The sequence below is a fragment of the Jaculus jaculus genome, chromosome 5 (genome assembly GCF_020740685.1).
Source record: "Jaculus jaculus isolate mJacJac1 chromosome 5, mJacJac1.mat.Y.cur, whole genome shotgun sequence".
Taxonomy (NCBI): Eukaryota; Metazoa; Chordata; class Mammalia; order Rodentia; family Dipodidae; genus Jaculus; species Jaculus jaculus.
In genome coordinates, this window is record NC_059106.1 from 108,490,388 (window position 1) to 108,513,263 (window position 22,876).

At 41.8% G+C, this 22,876-nt stretch overlaps 1 non-coding gene across 1 annotated transcript; it reads right to left on the reverse strand.

Annotated features, from left to right (window-relative positions):
* Positions 1-21,677: 21,677 nt before the first annotated feature.
* On the reverse strand, positions 21,678-21,806 carry LOC123461344. Its single transcript, XR_006637631.1, has one exon. It is a non-coding gene; the product is annotated as a small nucleolar RNA SNORA33 (small nucleolar RNA).
* Between the last annotated feature and the right edge of the window lie 1,070 nt (positions 21,807-22,876).

The window sequence follows — 22,876 nt, forward strand, 5'->3', positions numbered from 1 at the left end:
CAAGGGTGATTCATGCTATATTACATGGAGAAAGGCTCTATGCTTTTGACTAAGTTATAAACCTTTTTTCCCACAAGTTGCCCTTGGTTGGGTGTTGTCTACCAGCAATGTGAACCTGATTGCAACAGTAAAATTAGTACCAAAGAGCGCTATCACTGCTAGAAACCTGACTATAGCTTTTGGCCTTCTGGAGCTGATTTTCAAGAGGAACGTGGAAAGACTTGAAACCGTGGCTTAAGTGACACCTTGTAGTGCTGTAAGTATAGCCTGATGGACTCTTCTGATCAAAGTAGAAAGACTTGAATATAGTAAGAACTAAGGTTTGGCTTGTGAGGGTGAGAAAAAGCTTTGCCTGGACTGGGCTAGAAGCAGTTTGTGTGAGAGGCTTGCTATTATGCACATGTCCTGAGAACTTGTGCAGGGTTGCATTGCGTAGAAATGGACTGGTGTGAGCAGAGAATATGGCACCGAAAGAAATCTTTGGGCTGAAACTTCTGCCTGTTTAGCTGCAATTGTATAAGAGATGACTATTGAGATTGGGCCAGCTGACCTGCTTTGGGGCAAAAGGAAGAATGCAGACTCTTTTGAAGGGGACTGAATGCTGAAAGAGTGTCCTGTTCTTCAAAGTCTGCTTTATTCCCCTCTGGATTAACAAATTGGCACCCTACCTGGTATAATGTAGTATAAGAGATGCAAGAAAGAAAGGGTCATTGAGTTTGTAACAAGGTCTTGTGTTTTGGAAATGGCCATATAAAATGGCAGTATAAAACAGGTTTGCTGGATTGCTTGCACAGAGTCCCGGTGGAGCCATGAGAATGGACTGTGGATTGCAGTGGAGATGATACAACCAGAAGATGGCTGCTAAGGAGAGCTGCTGGCCCCAGATGAAGTTTTCCAGGACTGTGAGTAGCCTAGTTGGAGGGGCTGAATTGGAACTTCAAGAGACTTGTTGCTGGTTAGAATTATCAGACTTACAGATTTGCCACTGGCTTGAGTTGTCAGACTTGGAGTTACAGAGTTTGATGCTTGCCCTGCTTAAATCTTGTACTGGTTGAATATTTCTTTGTTATGCCCAATGCAGTCTTTTGCAGTGTGAATATTTATTCTGTGCCATTATGGATTTTTTGATATTATGGCTCAATTAAAAGACCTTGGATTATGGGGATGTTTGAACATTATTAGGATTGATAAAAACTATGGGGTCTTTTAAAGTTGGACTGAATGCATTGTATTTTATATCATGGATGGTTATCATTTTGGGGGGCCCAGGAGCAGAATGTAGTGGTTTGATTCAGGTGTCCCCCATAAACTTAAGTGTTCTGGATGCTAGATGCCCAGCTGATGGGGATTTGGGAATTACCACCTGGAGGCAGTGTGTTATTGGGGAAAGGTTTATGGGTATTATAGCCAGTGTCCCCTTGCCAGGGTTTGGTACACTCTCCTGTTGTTATTGTTCACCTTATGTTGGCCAGGGGATGATGTCCACCCTCTGCTCATGCCATCGTTTCCCCCTGCCATCATGGAGCTTCCCCTCAAGTAAGCCATAATAAACCCTTTCCCCCACAAGCTGCCCTTGGTCAGTTTTTTTTTTAAACCAACAATATGAACCTGACTGCAACACTATCCCTAGACAAAGGCTTAATTGATTTGGTGGCTTTCTGAAAGTTACAATATAGATTTACACCTTTATTCATTTTGTTCTCTTTTTTACAGCAAATAACTCTTTCATAATACATTAGACTACTTGTTAAAAACAAAACAGAGAAGCAGGGTGTGGTGGCACACTCCTTTAATCTAAGCACTCTGGAGACAGAGGTAGGAGGATTGCCATGAGTTCAAGGCCAGCCTGAAACTGCATAGTGAATTCCAGGTCAGCCTGGGCTAGAGCAACACCCTAACTCAAAAAAAAAAAAAAAAAAAAGGGAGGGGCAGAGAATCTGGATTTTGTTTACAGCAGTTGGAGGCCCTGGCACACCCATTCTCTCTATCTGTCTTCTCTTGTCTCTTTCTGCTTGCAAATAAGTAAATAAATAATTTTAAAAAGAAAAAAAGGAGGGTGGAGAGATGGCTTAGTAGCTAAGCACTTGCTTATGAAGCCTAAGGACCCTGGTTCAAGGCTTGATTCCCCAGTAGCACATGCATCTGGAGTTTGTTTTCAGTGGCTGGAAGCCCTGATGCACCCATTCTCTCTCTCTCTTTGCTGCTCTCAAAAAAAAAAAAAATAAATAAAAATAAAATAAACAATGGGAAAAAAAAAAAGAAAGCCCCCAAGCCCAGAAAGGTATAATAAAGCTTCTCCGTGAAAGAAATTGCTAGCAGTCTTTTATTTCTGCCTCTGATCTTGTCCAAAGGAAATTATAGCTGCTCAGACAGTAGCTCAGTGCTGTGTGCTGTGAACTGTCACTTCTTATGCTTCGTGTGGAGTGAGCCTTGTGCTGTATGGTACAAAGACACATGCCATGGACCCTGACCTAGGGCCTAAGGACAGGGGTTTCTCTAATCTCAGCACTCTGAACTCGGAAGTAGGAGTATCTCATTATTAACTGAGGCCAGCCTGGGCTACAGTGAGTTCCAAGTCAGACTGGCTAGACTGAAGCCAGTGTGTCCCAGAAAGAAAGGAAGGGAGGGAAGGAAGGAGGCTGTTCAGCATAATTATCAGGAAATGCAAACCAAACTTACATTGAGATGCCACTTCAAACCCACTAAGATGGATATTATCAAAAAGTGGAACATGTTGCCAGGTGTGGTGGCACATGCCTTTAATCCCAGCACTGGGGAGAGGGAGGTAGGAAGGTGGCCATGAGTTCGAGGCCACCCTAAGACTACACAGTGAATTCCAGGTCAGCCTGGGTGAATGTAGAGAAAGCAGAACCCTCCATACTAATGATGGGGATGTAAAATGGTGTGACAACTTTGGGAAACACTTGTGTAGCTTCCCAAAATGATAAACATAGTGTTACCACATGACTCTGCAATTCTACTCCTAGATATAAACCCAAGAGAAATAAAACTGCACACAAATGTTCATAGTAGCTGTATCTATAACGAAGCAGGCAGTCACAGGTGCTTTTGCTGACAAGCACTGGCTCCTCACCTGGGCCCACAGACTAAAAGCAGGATGAAAGCCTGACATTTGACTTCATTTTGTGTTTGTTTGTCTCCTTTACTTTAGCTGAAGCTACAGGGATAAGTCATTGTCCTTAATTTTTCCTCCTGTATCATCTTAAACACCAGGAACAGCAAAACAGCAAACCAGGACAGACGGGGAGAGAGAGAGAGAGAGACAGACAGACAGACACACACACACACACACACACACACACACACACCACACATGGAGGGGGGAATCCATGAAGGCAAAGCTGTACCCTGGAGCAGAAATAATATTATAGGACCCCCTCAGCTGGGACAGCAATAACAACTTCTTTAGATAACTTAATCCTCAGAAAAGACAATCATCAAGCAGATGACCCTTTGAGCAAAACTGTGTTCTTTACCCCAAGCCTTAATTCTTCCCTATGTAAAGATAAGCCTCTTCATCCTGTATTTGTTCTTCTTCCCAGTAAGCCACATGGAATCCATCTCCTTTTTCTGCTTTTTGCAATTACTTGTGTCTTTAATTGGCATGTTGGGGACCGATGGCCACACCAAGCTTGTTGGGGTTTTATCCTAAAAGCTCTAGTAACACTAAAACAGTCAAAATAGAATGTAATATAATAATATTATTTGGGCATAAAACAAAGAATGAATGCATGCCACAACAAGGGTTAGCCTTAAAAACAACATGCTCAGTTAAAGAAACTGACTCAAAAGGTATTGATACCAATTAGGTGAAATGTCCAAAATAGGGAAATCCATAGAGATATTAAGTAAATTGGTGGTTGCCAGGGGCTGAGGGAGAAACAGACAGTGACTAATGAACATAATACTCATTCTTGAGATAAGGAAATAGGCTAGTACTGTGAGATATATAACTATGAGAATACTGAAAACCAAATTGCAGACTTTCAAAGAGCAACTTATGGCATGAATTGTATCTCAACAAAAATCAAGAGGACATCCTTCTGGGGAATATTTGTATTATATACTGTTCTGCAATAGAAAGCAGCATGTAGTAACTGATTCTCACAGGAACTGAAGAACTGCAAGAAGCAAAATACCAAAACAATGTGTCCAGGTCAAGCCTGGGAACACAGGGACAGACACATTACTGAAGTCTCTCCCAAGCAGACATCAGTAATCAATCACTGCACCCTGTGCTACAGAGCCTGGATCTTCTCAGATCTCTTCATAACACAGTTCTCCATGCACTCACTACCAATTTACCCTAAATCATAAAACAGTTACTTCTTTCTTGGTTGGTTACCATGTAAATATTAATGGTTTGTACTTTAATAGTTTTATCAATTATACAATACTTCAGACATACAAAAAAGATGTTCAAAATAATTCTTTCAATGAAGCAGCATTTCACTCTGATTGGGGATAGCAGGAAAGGCATTATGAAAGCAGCAGAGCTGAGGGTGGCCTGGGCAAGTGAGGCAGACTTGGGAATTTTTAATCCCAGCACTCAGGAGGAAGAGGTAGGAGAAACACTCTGAGTTCAAAGCCACCCTGAGACTTCATAGTGAATTCCAGGTCAGTCTGGGCTAAAGCAAGACCCTACCTCAAAGAACAAACAAACAAACAACAACAACAGAACAGCTCAGTAATCCAGCCTGAGCCAAAAGTTTTTGCCTGGCTTTAGTCCCAGCACTCAGGAGGCTAAGGTAGGAGGATTGCTGTGATTTCAAGGGCAGCTTTAGGCCACAGAACAAATTGCATATCAGCTTAGGCTACAGCAAAACCTCATAAATAAATAAAGTGTGAGTTAAGGAGTTCACATCTTTTTGTGGTCATAGTCATGATAAGGGTTACAAAGAGGGAGAAACAAAGCAGAAAAGTTGAAGTTGATACGGCTGCATGCAGGAACTGGGAGACTCAACAACTCTAAGACCCCAGAGACTGTACAGTGAAGTTCAATCTTCTCTTCTCACTCTATATTCCAGTTTTTGAGCCACAAAGGACTTCCAGGGATCTGGTACACTTAATCTGTCCAGTAAGGGACTAAGGCCCCGCCCACTGCAGGCATAGGCAGTGCACCCTTAGACCCCACCTTCCCATGGTGGGGGACTGGCCTTTCAGTTTGCTCGGGACAGCAGGCCTGCATGAGAGAGTGAGCACTCCTGTGGCCACTGACGGTAGGTGAGATCCAAAAAATTTTTTTAAATATTTTATTTATTTGCAAGCAGAGAAAGACAATGGGTGTGCCAAGGCCTCCAGCCATTGAAAACAAATACATGCACCTGGCTTCAAGTAGGTCCTGGGGAATTGAACCTGGGTCATTAGGCTTTGCAGACAAGCACCTTAACTGCTGAGCATCTCTCCAGCCCCAAAATAAGTTTAACATACTACAAACTTAGTACTTAAACAAAATATTACAAATTCAGTTATAAATTTCCTTATAAGTGTTTGTCCTTTTAAAAAAGAGCTGCACTGTGAATATACTCATTCTCTTAAACATACCTGTACTAGGACTATGTAATTGGGCCATGGAGCAAAACTAATAACCTCATTGTTCATCCAGGGACATTTAAGCAACCTCTGATGTTGATATTTAGCACTTTATAAGATCTCTGTCACTCTTGGCTTTAACAAAAGAAAAAAACCTTTCCATGTTTTAACAGTAATAATATTTTTAAAATAAGTCAGAAAATGACTAAAGGCTTTCTTCATTCCAAATTTTGCAGTGTCTTAGTCAAAAACAGCAGCTTCATACTGGGCATGGTAGCACTTGGGAGGCTGAGGTAGGAGAATCACTGTGAGTCTGAAGCCAGACTAGAGCTACATACAGAGTGAGTACCAGGTCATCCTTGGCTAGAGTAAGATCCTACTTCAAAGGGGTGGGGGGGGGAGGTCTCATTCTGAGAGCTGGGGAGATGACCAGTGCTTAAGGACATTCACTTGCAAAACCTGCTGGCCAGGTTCAATTCCCCAACCAACTGTGTAAAGCCACATACAAAGTGGCACAAAGCAGGCACAGGGCAGGGTGGTGAATGCCTTTCGTCCCAGCATTTGGGAGGCTGATGTAGGAGGATCACCTTGAGGAGTCTGAGGCCAACATTTGCTGTCGAATGAGTTCCAGGTCAGCCTTAGCTAAAGTAAGACCCTGCCTCAAAAAAAAAAAAAAAAAATCAAACAAACAGGAATCACAGGGTCTGACATTCATGACCCTGACACACACATGCACACAAATAAATAAATTTTTAAAGTCGTATTCTGGAGAGTATTTTTTTTAGGATTTTTTCTTTTATTCTCACATTTACAATAAAGAAACTTTGGTTTGACTTAGTTTTAGGATTTTTGAAGAATAGTAACACAATCAGTTCTAAAACAACGGCTATTGTGAAAATTAATGGATATTCAAAACTGTGTAAGTTGATGTAAATGATTCAGCAGAAAAGCTTAACAAGCTTCTTTCATAGATATGTTGTCTAGAAATCTATAAAAAGCTCAAAGTTTTGCTGTTTAAGGTGAATGCAACCTTATTGTAGCAGGATTATTTTTATTTTCAAATAAAGTAATGTATGATATTTTTCTATCCCAAATCTTTTTTTTTTTTTTTTTTTTTTTTTTGGTGGGGCAAAGTTTTACTAGGTAGAAAGAAAGAAAAAGAGGAAAGCTGGTACACCAGGTCTACATCTCAGAGTTCAGGATCTCAAGATGCACCCCTTATCTGTTTGGGGTGTCCGCTTTTTTTTTTTAAATTAGTTTTCTATTCTGCAAGTACAGACAGTTTGGTGCCATTATTAGGCTCCTCCGTGACCTACCACCTCCCCATTGGCCCTTCCTTGTTGAGGTATATGGGTGCATTGTGGAGTTAGCCCACATCTGGAGAGTATTTTCTTTTTCTTTTTTTTTTGGTTTTCAACGTAGGGTCTCACTCTAGCCCAGGTTGACCTGGAATTCACTATGGAGTCTCAGGGTGGCCTTGAACTATAGCAATCCTCCTACCTCTGCCTCCTGAGTGCTGGGATTAAAGGCGTGCACCACCATGCCCGGCATGGAGAGTATTTTCAAAGACTATAGGCTTTCAAACTTTTTAGAGATGAATTCCCCATACCGAAATCTGTAAGAGATGGTTGAAGCAAAAGTCAAAGTATAGATCAACAAAAAGAAGAAAAACTAAGAAGGAATATATATGTAATGGAAACTTAATAGAAAATTCATACCTTCAACAAGATTAGTTACAACAGGAACTGTTCCATAAGTAACCTATCTATAAGGGGATATGAGATACCTTAATGAAAATGTTAGTACTGTCATCAAGAAGTAGCCAGCTTAAGATAATATTTTCTATTTATTTATTTGAGAGAGAGAGAAAAAAAAAAGAAGCAAATAGAAAGAGAATGGACACATCTGGGCCTCTAGCCAATGCAAACAAACTCCAGACTCATGTACCACCTTGGGCATCTGGCTTTAACATGGGTACTGAAGAATCAAACCTGGGTCCTTAGGCATTGCAGGCAAGTGCCTTAACTGCTAAGCCATCTCTCTAGCCCCAACTTAAGATAAATTAAATGAAAATGACTGAAATTTCAATATGACCACATGTAATGCAAAATACTTATTTCCCTATCGGTCCAAAAAAGACTTGAAATAGTCCACAGGGTGAATTATAATTTGTGATAGTTTTAATATGAATCTGTTTTGAATGCTTGGCCTTCAGTTGATGATGCTATTTGAGGAGATTGTGGAAACTTAGGGAGGTGGGCCAAACACATGGGGCCAAACAACAGAAGTTGAACCCTCAGAAACCTCAAGTATTTGGTCACGGCTACACAAAAAGCAACTAACACACAATTAGAAAGAGGTGAAGATGTTAGGCAAAGAGAAAGAAAATGAGGGAGGAATATAAGAGGAACTGAAAGGTAACTTTAAGCCAGGTGTGGTGGTACACAGGTTTAGTCCCAGCACTCAGGAGGCAGACGTAGTAGTATCGCTGAGAATTTGATGCCACCCTGAAACTACATAGTGAATTCCAGGTCAGCCTATGCTAGAGTAAGAACCTACCTCAAAAACAAAAACAAACAAACAAAACAAGGTAACTTGGGGCTGGAGAGATGGCTTAGCAGTTAAGGCACTTGCCTACGAAGCCGAAGGACCCAGGTTCCATCCTCCAGGTGCTACATAAGCCAGATACACATGCATCAGAAGTTCGTTTGCAGTGCCTAGAGGCCCTGGCACACCCATTCTCTCTCTCTTCTTTCTCTCTTTTCTCTCTCTCTCTCTAATAAATAAATTAGAATAACTATTATTTAAAATAAGGTAAGCTTACCAAGCAAACCATATGTGACAAGATCCCCATACAGTTGTAAAGAAAAGGCCACTAACTCATTAGACTCTGAGCTCCCTCCAAAAAGAGATATAGCATTGGTTTCAAGAGTTATGATGATGTGCCAAGTGTGGTGGCACACACCTTCAATCTCAGCATTTGGCGGGGGGGGGGGGAGGTAGGAGGACTGTCATGAGTTTAAGGCCAGCCTGAGACTACAATAGTGAATTTCAGGTCAGTGTGGGCTAGGGCAAGACCCTACCTTGAAAAAAAACAAGGAGTCATAAATAAGTGGGATAAACAAAGGAAAGACAGCTTTTCCTGGTACCAAGATCTGAGGGGAGAGAGGATCACTATGTAATATTAATAATAATGATGCTGAGGGCTGGAGAGATGGCTTAGTGGTTAAGCGCTTGCCTGTGAAGCCTAAGGACCCTGGTTCGAGGCTGGTTCCCCAGGTCCCACGTTAGCCAGATGCACAAGGGGGCGCATGCGTCTGGAGTTCGTTTGCAGTGGCTGGAAGCCCTGGCGCGCCCATTCTCTCTCCCTTTATCTGTCTTTCTCTCTATGTCTGTTGCTCTCAAATAAATAAATAAAAAATGAACAACAAAAAAAATTTTAAAAAAAACCTTGAGATATTGATATAAAAGTTGAAGCATCTTTAAAAAAAAAATAATAATGATGATGCTGGGAAGGTGTCTCAGCAGTTAAAGGCACTTTCTTGCAAAGCCTACTGGCCTGGGTTTAATTCCCAGTACTCATGAAATGCCAGATACAAAAAGTGGCACATGTGTCTAGATTTCACATACAATGGGAGGAGGCCTTGGCATACCCATTCTAATATTCTCTCCCCTCCCACCTCAAATACATAAAATAATAGCTGGGCATGGTGGTGCATGCCTATAATCCCAGCACTTGGGAGGCAGAGGTAGGAAGATCACTATGAGTTCAAGGCCACCCTGAGACTCCATAGTGAATTCCAAGTCATCCTGGGCTAGAGGCAGACCCTACCTCGAAAACCAAAATACATACATAAAATAATTTTAAAAATTAATATATTAGTGAGAGCTAGAGAGATGGCTCAGCTGTTAAAGGCACTTGCTTACAAAGCCTGATGGCCTGGGTTCAACTCCCAAGTTGCATCCCTAGCCAGATGCACCAAGCGGTGTATACATCAGGAGTTTGCAGTGGCAACAGGCCCTGGCACACCCATTCCCTCTCTCATTGTCTTTCTCTCTCTGTTTACAGATTAATAATTTTGTTGTTGTTTTTTGGAGGTAGGGTCTCACTCTAGCCCAGACTGACCTGGAATTCACAACGTAGTCTCAGGGTGGCCTCACAGGACTCACAATAGTCCTCCTACCTGTCTTCCAAACACTGGGATTAAAGGCATGCGCCACCACACCCAGCTCACAAATTAATAATTTTTAAAAAAGGAAAAATATATTAATGATGCTTAGAGCAGCCAGGTATGCTCTAAGCATTTATATGTGCAAGCTCAGGAACTTCTCCTGACCGTGTCGAGGTAGATACAATTACCATTATTATTTTACATGTGAAAAAGCTGGTGTGCCAAGAGATGAAGTGCCACACAACGAGAAAGTAGCAAAAGCAAAAGTCAAGCTCAGGAAATCCATCTCCAAAGACTGTATTTCTAGCCATTACATAATCTCTCATCAATACAAATCTCCCTTTGGACATAAGCTTTTGTCCATTAAATACTAGCTCATTCTGTGTTCAGTATTAGTCCTCTAGATCAGCTGTTAAAGTACCAGTAGTATGGTAGTAATAGCATCAACAGGGACTGAGATCAAGGAGATGCCTTCAACAAAAATTCTACAAGAAAGAAGTAATAAACCTCATAATGCCGGTTTTAGTGGCTCTCCATAAATGCTGACTGCATTAGACCAAACAAGAATTCTGCATAAGCAATTCACCACACCATAAAGGAATGTAATCAAGCCAGGCGTGGTTTGTGGTGCACCCATTTAAGCCCAGCACTCAGGAGGCAGAGGTAGGAGGATTGCTGAGTCCCAGACCACCCTAAGACTACATAGTGAATTCCAGGTCAGCCTGAGCTAGCGTGAGATCCTACCTTGAAAGACCAAAGAAAAAAAATTATTCTTAAAGTAATATACTGAGCATATCTTAAGAAATCCTAGTTGTTTGCTAAACACTGGGCAGCACTGGAAGCAGATACGCTTATTGGAATGAAGCTATATCATACAGCCAAGTATGAGCGCAGTGTCACAGACGCGCTCACCTTTCCAAAAAAAAAAGGCAGACAGTGGAGAGACAGAGAGAGAGAATAGGCGTGCTGGGGCCTCCAGCCACTGCAAACAAACTCCAGAAGCATGTGCCCCCTTGTGCATCTGGTTTATGTGGGTCCTGGAGAATTGAACTGGGATCCTTTGACTTTGCAAGCAAACGCCTTAACCGCTAAGCCATTTCTCCAGCCCTGACCTATACTTTTATTTTTTACTTGTTAGTTTGTTCAAGATTGAGCTGGAATTCACTCTGTAGCTCCAGGCTGACCTAAAATTCATGACAATCCTCCTACCTCAGCCTCCCAAGTGCTGGGATTCAAGGTATGCGCCACCACACCAGGCTCTGGTCCTCATTTTAACAACTCTCCAACAGTCCTTACCAAATCAATCAATACAAAGGCAAACAAAAAGGAACACAGATTTTAACTAACTAACAATGTTGGTAAGAGGTAGAAGAACTCCATGCACACTACAAAACAATATTAGTGAGCAAAAGGTCTCCACTAATAATCTGAAAGCCTCTTCACTTCTCTCATTCTATAATCTTACCAGCTAAACCATGTAAGCAGGAAAAGTTTCGGAGTTGTTAGACTGTCCCTATGGGCATTTAATATCCATTCTATAGTAACAAAATAAAGCAAATTATAATAGCTACCCCATTAGATATTAGTACAATTTGTCTTTTAATTGGTTAAGGGTTACTATTTAGAATTTACAAGTTCTTGGGGGGACTTCCGGTTAAGATGGCGGCGTAGGTACCACGCCAAAACAGCCTGGGGGGGGAAGACCAAAAAAAACTCAGCAAAATACACACTTTTACTAAAAAGTGAGGTGTATAGGAAGTTGAGGCGGCAGCGGAGAAGTGGAAGAGTTATAGAGCATCCAGAGCCTGCACAGCCGGGAACAGCGGCTCCGGGGCAGCTCGGCTACCCGCCGCAACCGCGGAGCGGCAGAAAACCGCCAGACTCTCGGCTCGAGCCGCAGGACAAGCCAGGTGCGGGATTTTCCCCTCACACCGCGCTCTCCGCAACTCGGGAAACGTGAGGGGAGAGCGGCAGCGAGCAACGGAGGGGGGAGCAGACCGCGAGGTAAAAGCACGCGTGGAACAGCGATACAACCAGAGCAGCCGCGGCTCCCTCCCCTCACCCGCCGCCTGAACCCAGCTCCAGCGAACACAGCAGCGGCCCGGGACCCGGCCACGCCAACTTGGGCTGACGGCGGGACCCAAGCAGGAGCAGAATTCGGCAGCAACTTCAGCGGCTCCAGCACCGGTACCAGTGGCCCCAGCAGCAGCGGACCCAGGAGCGACTTCGGGGTGAGCAGCACCGGTGGACACGGCAACGGCAGCTTCAGCAGCGGTGGGGGCTCCGGGGGAGGCAGCTATAACAGCTGCAGAGGCGGCAGCAGCGACTCAGTTTGCCCCGTAGGAAAAGCAAGTGCCCAGCTCCAGAAATCAGAACAGCAGCCCGACGACCCAGGCAGCAACTTGACTGAGACCACAATCACCCAAGGTAACTGGGATTGCACCAGGGAAGGGTCTCACCTGGTCACAAACTGACTTGGATACCTCAATAGACCAGAAATCTAAGCCTCTTTGTTGATAGAGGATCTGGTCATTATAATAACTACTCTTGCATACATACTCGGGGCTGTTTTTGATGGAATGGGTACAGTGTTTAGTTAAATTTTAGAATCTACCAGTATATTATTCCACTCAGCCTGCTTGAATACTCCTATAGCAGGGAAACTCAACCCCTAAGAACATCTTTGTAGATACTCTGAGAGTCTTAAGAGCCACACCTAATACCTTAAGGTCCTACCCTGAAAATATATTACATCAAATCAATTGATACAGCTAAGAATACACAGCTAGCTAGAAAATCCAAGCATTAACTTAATCCAAGATGCAAAAATATATACATTATAACACAAGAAACACTAAAAAGCAAGACGATATAAATCCACCTAAAAGTATTAATGCATCAGAAATGTCCTCCAGTGAGAAAGAGTTAGAGGAAATGCCTGAGAAAGAGTTCAAAAGAATAATTATAAATATGTTCAAAGAGGTCAAAGAACACATGAAAACAATCAAAGAAGAAATCAAAGAGGAAATCAAAGAGGAAATCAAAGGAATCAAAGAAGAGGCAGGACACCAATTTAATGAAATAAAGAAGGCAATACAAGACATAAATAGAGAAATAGAAATAATAAAGAAAAACCAGTCAGAATTACTAGCAATGAAGAACACAGTTAATGAAATAAAAAACTCTGTAGAAAATCTCACCAGTAGGATGGATGAGGGAGAGGACAGAATATCTAAGCTAGAAGATCAGGTGGCAGACCTAATGCAGTCCAACAAAGAGAAAGACAAACTTATAGAAAAGTATGAGTGGGAATTTCAAGATATTCGGGACACTATGAAAAGATCCAATATAAGAATTCAGGGCATAGTAGAAGGAGAAGAATTCCACTCCAGAGGCATAGTAGGCATCTTCAACAAAATCATAGAATTTACAAGTTCTTTTCAAAAGTAAATTTAACAGGGCTGTAGAGATGACTTAGCAGTAAGGTGCTTGCCTGCAAAGCCTAAGGACCCATGTTCGACTCTCCAGGTCCCACATAAGCCAGATGCACAAGGTGACACAAGCATGCAAGATCACATGTGCACTAGGTAGTACATGCATCTGGATTCGACTGCAATAGCAGGAGGCACTGGCACACCAATTCTCTTTCTCCTTCTCTCTTTCATTTAAAAAGAAATTACAAATAAATAAATTTAACAACAGGGCATGGTGACACACACCTTTTTTTTAAATATTTTTTTTAATTTTATTTATTTATTTATTTATTTGAGAGCGACAGACACAGAGAAAAGGACAGATAGAGGGAGAAAGAGAGAATGGGCGCACCAGGGCTTCCAGCCTCTGCAAACGAACTCCAGATGCGTGCGTCCCCTTGTGCATCTGGCTAACATGGGACCTGGGGAACCGAGCCTCGAACCGGGGTCCTTAGGCTTCATAGGCAAGCACTTAACTGCTAGGCCATCTCTCCAGCCCACACACCTTTTTAATCCCAGCACTCAGGAGGCAGAAGGAGGAGGATTGCTGTGAGTTCACCAGGCCAGCCTGAGACTACATAGTGAATTCCAGGTCACTGTGGCGAGAGCAAGACCCCACCTCGAAAAACTAAAATAAAAAAAAATTTAACAATAAAAGTTCTACTTAGCCTGATCAAAAAAAAAAAAAAAAAAAAAAAAAAGGCAACTTGAAACCGGGCATGGTGGTGCATGCTTTTAGCCCCAGCACTTGGGAGGCAGAGATAGGAGGATCTCCATGAGTTCAAGACCACAGTGAATTCCATGTCAGGCTGAGCTAGAGTGAGACCCTACCTTAAAAAAAAAAAAAAAAAAAAAAGCTGGGCATGGCAGCGCACACCTTTAATCCCAGCACTCAGGAGGCAGAGGTAGGAGGACTGCTGTGAGTTCAAGGCCACCCTGAGACTACATAGTGAATTCCAGGTGAGCCTGAGCCAGAGTGAGACCGCACCTCAAAAAAACAAAAAACCCAAAAAAGGCAGCCTGGCATGGTAGCATATGCCTTCAATCCCAGCACTAGGGAGGCAGAGGTAGGAGAATCGCCATGAGTTAAAGGCCATTTACCTAAGACTGCATAGTGAATTCCAGGTAAACTGGGAAAAGAATGAAACCCTATCTCGAAAAACCAAAAATAAATAAATAAATAAATAAGGCAACTCACCTGTTGTTCAATGACTCCCAAATGGGGCCTACCAATTTTTGAAAAATACTTATTTGAAGCCAGGCATGGTGGTGCACACCTTTAATCCTAGCACTCGGACAGAGGTAGGAGGACAGCCCTGAGTTTGAGGCCATCTTGAGACTACAGAGTGAATTCCAGGTCAACCTGGGCTAGAATGAGACCCTACCTTGAAAAAATAAAAACACAAACAAACAAACAAAAAATCTATTTGAGAGACAGAAAAAAATGAATGGGCACACCAGGGCCTCTAGCCACTGCAAATGGACTCCAGATGCATGTGCCACCTTGTATATCTGGCGTACTAAAGAATCAAGCTTGTGTTCTTAGGCTTCACAGGCAAGTACCTTAACCACTAAGCAATCTCCAGCCATCCTACCGATTTTTGTATTCTCTTTAAAGAGAACCATGGGTGGGCTCACTCATGTTCTCTGTCCACATGTTCTAGCCCCTTAAGTAGTACTCTATGCTACTCTGGGTCAATAGCAATGGGCTATACAAGGAAATATTATGAGTCACTTTGGGCAATGCCACACAGTAACCAAAAAAGCTATTTCATGTTTTGGAAGATACATCAAACCTACTTTGTTACTGAAAATATAGAACCCATTTCTCATGTATCATGGGCCTATGCTATAATCCAATGGCAAAGTCCCATGGCATATTTGGAATGCCATCATTCCAAATTCTAATTCAAATCCATTTCTTCCAGGGTGTAGTGGTTTGATTCAGGTGTCCTCCATAAACTTAGGTGTTCTGAATGTTAAGTCTCCAGCTGATGGGGATTTGGGAACTGCCTCCTAGAGGCAATGCATTGTTGGGGATGGGCTTATGGGTGTTATGGCCAGCTTCTTCTTGCCAGTGTTTGGCACACTCTCCTGTTGTTCTCCATCTGAGGTTGTCTAGGAGGTGATACATGATAACACCCTCTACTCATGTCATCATTTTCCCCTGTCATCATAGAGCTTCCCCTTGAGTATGTAAGCCAAAATAAGCCTTTGTTTTTTCCCTACAACCTGCTCTTGGTCAGTGTTTTCTGCCAGCAATGGGAATCTGACTGCAACACAGAGTCTACCTAGACCATGATAACCCTTAACACTGAAAGAAGACAGAAGAAAGGTAGGTTTTTTTTTTTTATTTGTTTGTTTTGTTTTGTTCTGTGGTTTTTCAAGGTAGGGTCTCACTCTGGTCGAGGCCAACCTGGAATTAACTCTGTCATCTCAGGGTGGCCTTGAACTCATGGCAATCCTCCTACCTCTGCCTCCCGAGTGCTGGGATTAAAGGCCTGTGCCACCACACCTGGCTCAAAGGTAACTTTTTTAGGCAGTTTCAGTTAGGGATCAAGGCTCTGACATATGGAATCAAGACTGATCTATGGTGCCCCCTGCTGCCCAGTCTAGCACGCTACCTATACAGATAGCTCTGAATAGGCTGGCCTACCAACCAATCAGGTCTCCCCCTTGCCTATAAAGGATTCTGTCTTCTTACTGTGTTAGACTCACTTAGCTCAGTCAAGCTTCTCTGCTAGGCCTGCCTACCTCTCTTCACTAGGGCCATAAGGATACTTGTGAATCTGGCTTCCCCTTACTTGGCCAGAGCATAAAACTGTTTTTAGTTTGGAAGGCTTTTCTGCTTGTCTCTGCTTTGTAGTTTGAGGTAACTTCTCTCTTTGATTACATACATGATTTTCCTCTGATTTTTAAAATATTTTTTGTTTATTTTATTTATTTATTTGAGAGTGACAGACAGAGAGAGAAAGAGGCAAATGGGGGGGGGGGGGAGAATGGGTGCGCCAGGGCTTCCAGCCACTGCAAACGAACTCCAGACGTGTGCGCTCCCTTGTGCATATGGCTAACATGGGTCCTGGGGAATCAAGCCTCGAATCGGGGTCCTTAGGCTTCACAGGCAAGCGCTTAACTGCTAAGCCATCTCTCCAGCCCTTTCCTCTGATTTTTGAATCTACCATGTGTATATTTTTCTTACACTCCAGATCTACCACGTGGGTGCCCTCACCAACTCCTGACTTGCTACCTGTATAATTTCATTGAACTCCAGATAACCATGAGTGTAACCATCTTCATTACTCATTTCTCCTCTGAATCTCGGTCTCTGTTTGATATCTGCTCTCATTATTTTCCTTGGGCCTCATCATTTGTCTTCTCTGAAAACTCATGGCAGACACCATGCTGGTTTCTGTCTCCCTACACAAACTCCTAGATTCCTACTACCCATGTGTTTATGACTCTGTTCTAGCTTTCCTTCCTAGATCCCAATCTCCCAAAAATAAACCCCACAGTTTGCAACTTCTCCCTTAAATAAACCCCACAATTTGATATTCTCCTCAATAAGCTTAATAATTCATACTTTATCCTTCTTGAGTCCATCTTTATTAATTCTTTATTAAATGTAGGACAGAACCCAAAACTTGGGATCCATAAATTCTGAGAGACCCCTCTTGAACCCAAAATCCTACATCACAAGCACTGGTAACAAATTTATATATATATTTGTGTATGATTTCAAACAAGAGACTCCTCCATAAGGACTATGATCTTCTTGAACAGCAGGAGCTCTAGGAATAACTTTATGATACTGCAGATTATCATTCAGACAACAGGAATTCTACACACACACACTAATATATATATATCATGAAGAATGTATAAATAAAAACAGGGTGCTGGACAAATGGCTCAGTAGTTAAAGGCACTTGCTTGCAAAGCCTGCTGGCCCGGGATTCCATTCCACAGTACCTGCATAAAGCCAGACACACAAAGTAATATATGCTTCTGGAGTTAGTTTGCAGGGTCAGAAGGCCCTGGTGCACCAAGAAAAGGGAAAGGGGGAAAGGGGGAAAGTGGGAAGGGAAAAAAAAGAGGCTGGAGAGATGGCTCAGTGGTGAAGGTGCTTGCCTGCAAGTCCTATTGACCTGGGTTTGATTCTCCAGTAACTACATAAATCCAGATGTATGTGGAGTTCATCTGCAATGGACAGAGGCCCTGGAGCACCCATTTTCTCTCTCTGACTTTCTGTGCTTGCAAATAAATAAATATTTTTTTTAAAAAAATTGTTTATTGTTATTTATTTGAGAGTGACAGCCAGAGAAAGAGACAGATGGAGAGAGAAAATGGGAGCGCCAGGACCTCCAGCCAATGCAAACGAACTCCAGACACGTGCGCCCCCTTGTGCATCTGGCTAACACGGGTCCTGGGGAATCGAGCCTCAAACTGGGGTTCTTAGCCTTCACAGGCAAGCGCTTAACCGCTAAGCCATCTCTCCAGCCCACAAATAATTTAAAAAAAAAAAAAGGGAAAGGGAAGGAAATGGCAAGGGCAAGAGGAAGAAAAAGGGAAGGGAAGAATAAAAATAGAGAGGTAGTAATGACCAGTTGTGGTTGTATGTGTGTATGTGCCTATAGGAAATTGCTGAAAAGGTAGAGGCAGGACAATCCGAAAGATACTAATAATAAAGACATTAGGATCTGTTACTCCAGCACCTCTTAAGAGACAAAAAGAAACACAAGTTTGTTTGTTTGCTTGATCCACAACAGGTAGACCTCTGCACTGAAAAACAGTAATTCACTAGGCTACTTCAGACTTTTTTGTTTGATTTTAAGATCTGAGGGAGGGGTAGTACTGGGATTGAACCCAAGACCTCATACATGATTAGGCAAGTACTTTAACGCTGAGCTAAATCCCTATTCTCTTCCCCTTCAAAAGTATAAGACAGGGCTTGGTGTAGTGACACATGCCTTTATTTAATTCTAGCACTCAGGAGGCAGAGGTAGGAGGATTGCCATGAATTCAAGGCCACCCTGAGACTACATAGTAAATTCCAGGTCAGCCTAAGCTAGAGTGAGACCCTACCTCAAAAACAAAAAATTAAGACAGGGCCTTGCTCTGTTGCCCAATCTAGTCTCAAATTTCAGATCATCCTTTCTCAGCCTTTTAAGTAGCTATGATTACAGGTTTGCAACACCATGCATAGCTATCCCAGACTTTTGAACATAGCACTTTACAGCCAATAATTTATATTGTAAAGCAACATGTTCACCAACCAATATTTGATTTCCAATTCTCTTAAATATCCAGGAACTAATAGAGAGAACCCCAAGAATATTAAATGTAAATTCCAGATATACACAAGTGTGCACATGTGCTATTTCTCTAAGTACATTCACAAGTAGCATTATGAATTAATCAATATGATTTGCTCAACATTTTAACATCCATGGATCTAAGCTATCACCAAAGACAAAATATAAAATATGAACCCTTTTGGCTATTCTCATGGAAATTCATAATTTATGTATACACACATATATATACATACATACACACACATATATATGCATGTGTATATAAATTTTAAAAATCCAGTCATACTGTGGGCTTGAGTAACGACAGTAATGACATCCCATATATCCATTAAACCTGACGAGAGGTTAAGACTGGATAAATGGTATCATTGGAGTCCCTATCTTCAGCAGCAAAGATTTTCAGTTTTGGTGGAGATGACAGATCCTTTCTAGGATTTGTTGAAATCTGTACACCCTCTCCCAGAGAAATGGTAAACTTACAAAAGGTTACATATAGTTTCAAAATGTTTACAGACTTCCAATGAAGCAAATCTGGAGACTCTTAGTTTAAAAACTCCAAGAACCTGTTAATAAAATAGTGGTAACTATTTTACCATATCTCATATAGCTTAAAAGTTTGAAATGAGGAAATCATAGGTATGTATACTTATTTACAATTATTATACATTGTACAGCAAACCAATAAATTATGACCATGTAAACCATACACAGAAATGGAAAGTTATGAAATAACATCAGTGGGGCGTGGTGGTGCATACCTTTAGCCCCATCACTAGGGAGATGGAGATAGGAGGATCACAATGAGTTTGAGTCCAGGACATGGCTACAGAGTGAGTTCCAGGTCAGCCTGGACTAGACTGAAACCCTACCTTGAAAAAAGAAAACACAAAGAAAGAAATAAAAAAAGAAAGAAAGAAAAGTGGGCTGGAGAGATGGCTCAGCAGCTTGCCTGCAAAGCCTAAGGACCTGGGTTCAATTCCCCAGGACCCAAATAACACCAGATGTACAAGGTGTGGCATATGCATCTGGAACTCATTTGCAGTGGCTAGGGGTCCTAGAGCATCCATTCTCTATTTGTCTGTATGTCTCTCCCTCTCTCTCTCTCTCTTTCAAATAAATAAATTATTTATAAAAAAAAGAAAGAAAGAAGGAAAGAAAGAAAAGAAAAGAAAGCCCAGTACTTGTGGTGCACGCCTTTAATCCCAGCACTCGGGAGGCAGAGGTAGGAAGATCACTGTGAGTTCGAGGCCACCCTGAGACTCCATAATGAATTCCAGGTCAGTTTGGACTACAGTGAAACCCTACCTGGAAAAACCAAAAATAACAAAAGATTTATCAAGCACAACTAAACAAACTTTATTTATTTTACTTACTGATGACATAAAAACTATGTGCTCTTTTGAATAAATACTGTTAACAATTCCACTCCTTTTGGTAACAGTAATGTAACTGAGAACAATTTGCTACATTTTTTTCCTTAAAAATAACTTTTTTAACTTTGTTTTTGTTTTTTGAGGTAGGGTTTCACTCTAGCCCAGACTGACCTGGAATTCACTATCTAGTCTCAGGGTGGCCTCAAACTCATGGCAATCTTTCTATCTCTGCCTCCCAAGTGCTGGGATTAAAGGCATGGGTGCACACCAGGGCCTTTAGCTGTTACAGACAGACTCTAGATGCATGCACTACTTTGTACATCTGACTTCCCATGGGTACTGGGGAATCAAACTCAAGTCATTAGGCTCTGCAGTCAGGTGGCTTAACCATTGAGCCAACTTTCCAGCTCTTTTTAAACCTTATATTGACAACTTCCATACATATACACTACCCTATCATAATTCCCTCCCACCACCCTCTCTTATCTCCCCTCCCCTTCTACTTAACTCCTTTCCGGCAAGTACCTCTTCAATTCTGTTGTCATCTTTTTCATATTTTGCCTTTTTTTTTTTGTTTTTTTTGCAGGTCTTATGTTGCTAGTGAGAGCCACTGTGAGGTCATGAATGCAATGGCTACTTTGTGTCTGAAAGATGGCTTTTGAAAGCACTCCTCCCCTTCCTTTGGCTCTTACATTCTTTTATTATTTTATTTTATTTATTTTATTTTTTGAGGTAGGGTCTCATTCTAGCCCAATCTGACCTGGAATTCACTATGTAGTCTCAAGGTAGCCTTGAACTTACAGTGATCCTCCTACCGCTGCCTCCCAAGGGCTGGGATTAAAGGTGTGTGCCACCACACCAGACTTAAAGTTCTTTTTATAATTTTATTTTTATTTATTTATTTGACACAGTTGGAGAGATGGCTTAGCAGTTAAGGCATTTGCCTGTAAAGCCAAAAGACTAAGGTTCAATTCCCCAAGACCCACTAAGCCAGATGCGCAAGGTGGCACATGCATCTGGAGTTCATTTGCAACAGCTGGAGGCCCTGATGCACCCATTCTCCCCCCTCTCATTCTGTGCCTCTCTGTCTCTTTCAAAGAAATAATTTTTTAAATATTAGAAAGAGAGGGCTGGAGAGATGACTCAGCAGTTAAGGCACTTGCCTACAAAGCCTAAGGACCCATGTGCAACTCTCCAGATCCCACATAAGCCAGACGCACAAAGGTGAGGCAAGGTCACACATGCCCACTAGGTAGCATATGCATCTGGAGTTCCATTGTAATGGCTGAGGCCCTGGCGTGCCCATTCTCTGTCTCTCTTGCTTTATATCTCTTGGAGAGCGATTAGGGGAGAATGGGCACACCAGGGCCTCTAGCCACTGCAAACAAACTACAGACACATGTGCCACCTTGTGCATCTGGTTTACCTCGGTTCTGGTGAGTCAAACCTAGGTCCTTAAGCTTTGCAGACAAGCACATTAATGACTAAGCCATCTCTCCAGCGCATTGGTTCGTACATTCTTTCTGCCACCTCTACCACAATGGGCCCTCAGCTTTAGAGGGTGTGATAGAGATATCTCACTTAGTGCTGAACACTCCACTATTGGTTTTTGTTATTTTTTAATCTTGCTTTCATACATTTTAAAACCACAACTTGAGTTCTAAATTCAGCTTATTTTATAATAAATAATAATTTCACTTGGTTTTTTTCATGCAATTAACTTGTTCCATTAAGCTTAGAACAAGTTACATTAAAATTTTAATTAAATCTTATGAAAACACTTCAACATTATACTATAGCCATTTTGAGGGGCAGTAATGACCTCACTTGTCCTTAAGGCTCATAAAAATGGCATCACTATTGCCAGATGTTTCTAAATTTCTGCAGACACACATTCAAATAAGATTACTTGGCTGGCTTATCACTTGGTTTTAATAGTTAGCATAGCTGAAAAACATAGCTTACAAAGATGGATAAAATCAAAAGAAGAACTTCATTACTAACTATACTGAATAAAACAGGATACTCAAGTACAAGCCTACTAGCCACTTATGCAAAGGTTTGGGGATGGGTGGTGGTAGTAGTTGTATTTTCACCAGATGGATCCAAAACCACTAAAACATGTCTTCTAAAAACAAGGTTTTTATACAGGTTAGAATTTTTTTTTTCACAAGTCCAAGAGTACATGTAAAGAAGTTCTTAAAGTTAACATTTATCACTATAGCAATTAAATCCAATATCCTCTTTCTATAGCACTGAACTTTGCTTTGTTCTGAAAGCTAATTACTTTTTGAGTCACTGTTAAGAGAGTACCATTAGAGCATGGAGAGGTGACTCAGCACTTAAGGATCTTGCTTGCAAGGCCTGATGGCCCAGATTTGATCTGAAGCCAGATGCACAGAGTGGTGTATGCATACATCTGAGTTTGGTTCCAGTGGCAAGGGCCCTGGTGTGCCCATTTCTCTCCCTTCTCTCCCTCCTTGCAAATAAATAATAAATAAAATTTAAAAAAAAATACAGAGCTGGAGCAGGGCGTGGTGGTGCACACCTTTAATCCCAGCACTCAGGAGAAAGAAGTAGGAGGATTGCCATGAGTTCAAGGCCATCCTGAGGATACGTGCCTGAGCTAGGGTGAGACCCTGCCTCAAAAAACTAAAATAAATAAATAAATAAAAGTACAGAGCTGGAGAGATGGCTCAGTAGTTAAGGCACTTATCTTTAAAGCCTGCTGGCCCAGGACTGATTCATCAGTATCCATATAAAGCCAGATGCACAAAGTGGAACAGGTGGATCTGGAGTTCAGTCACAGAAGCAAGAGGTCCTGACACACCCATTCATTCATTCACTCATTTTTTTCTCTCTCCCCCTTGCAAATAAAAATAAATAAATAAATATTTTAAAAGTTCAAAGGCCATCCTCAGCTATACAGCAAGCTTGACCAGCTTGGAATACATGAAACCCTGCCTGGAAAAAAAAAAAAAAAAAGAGGG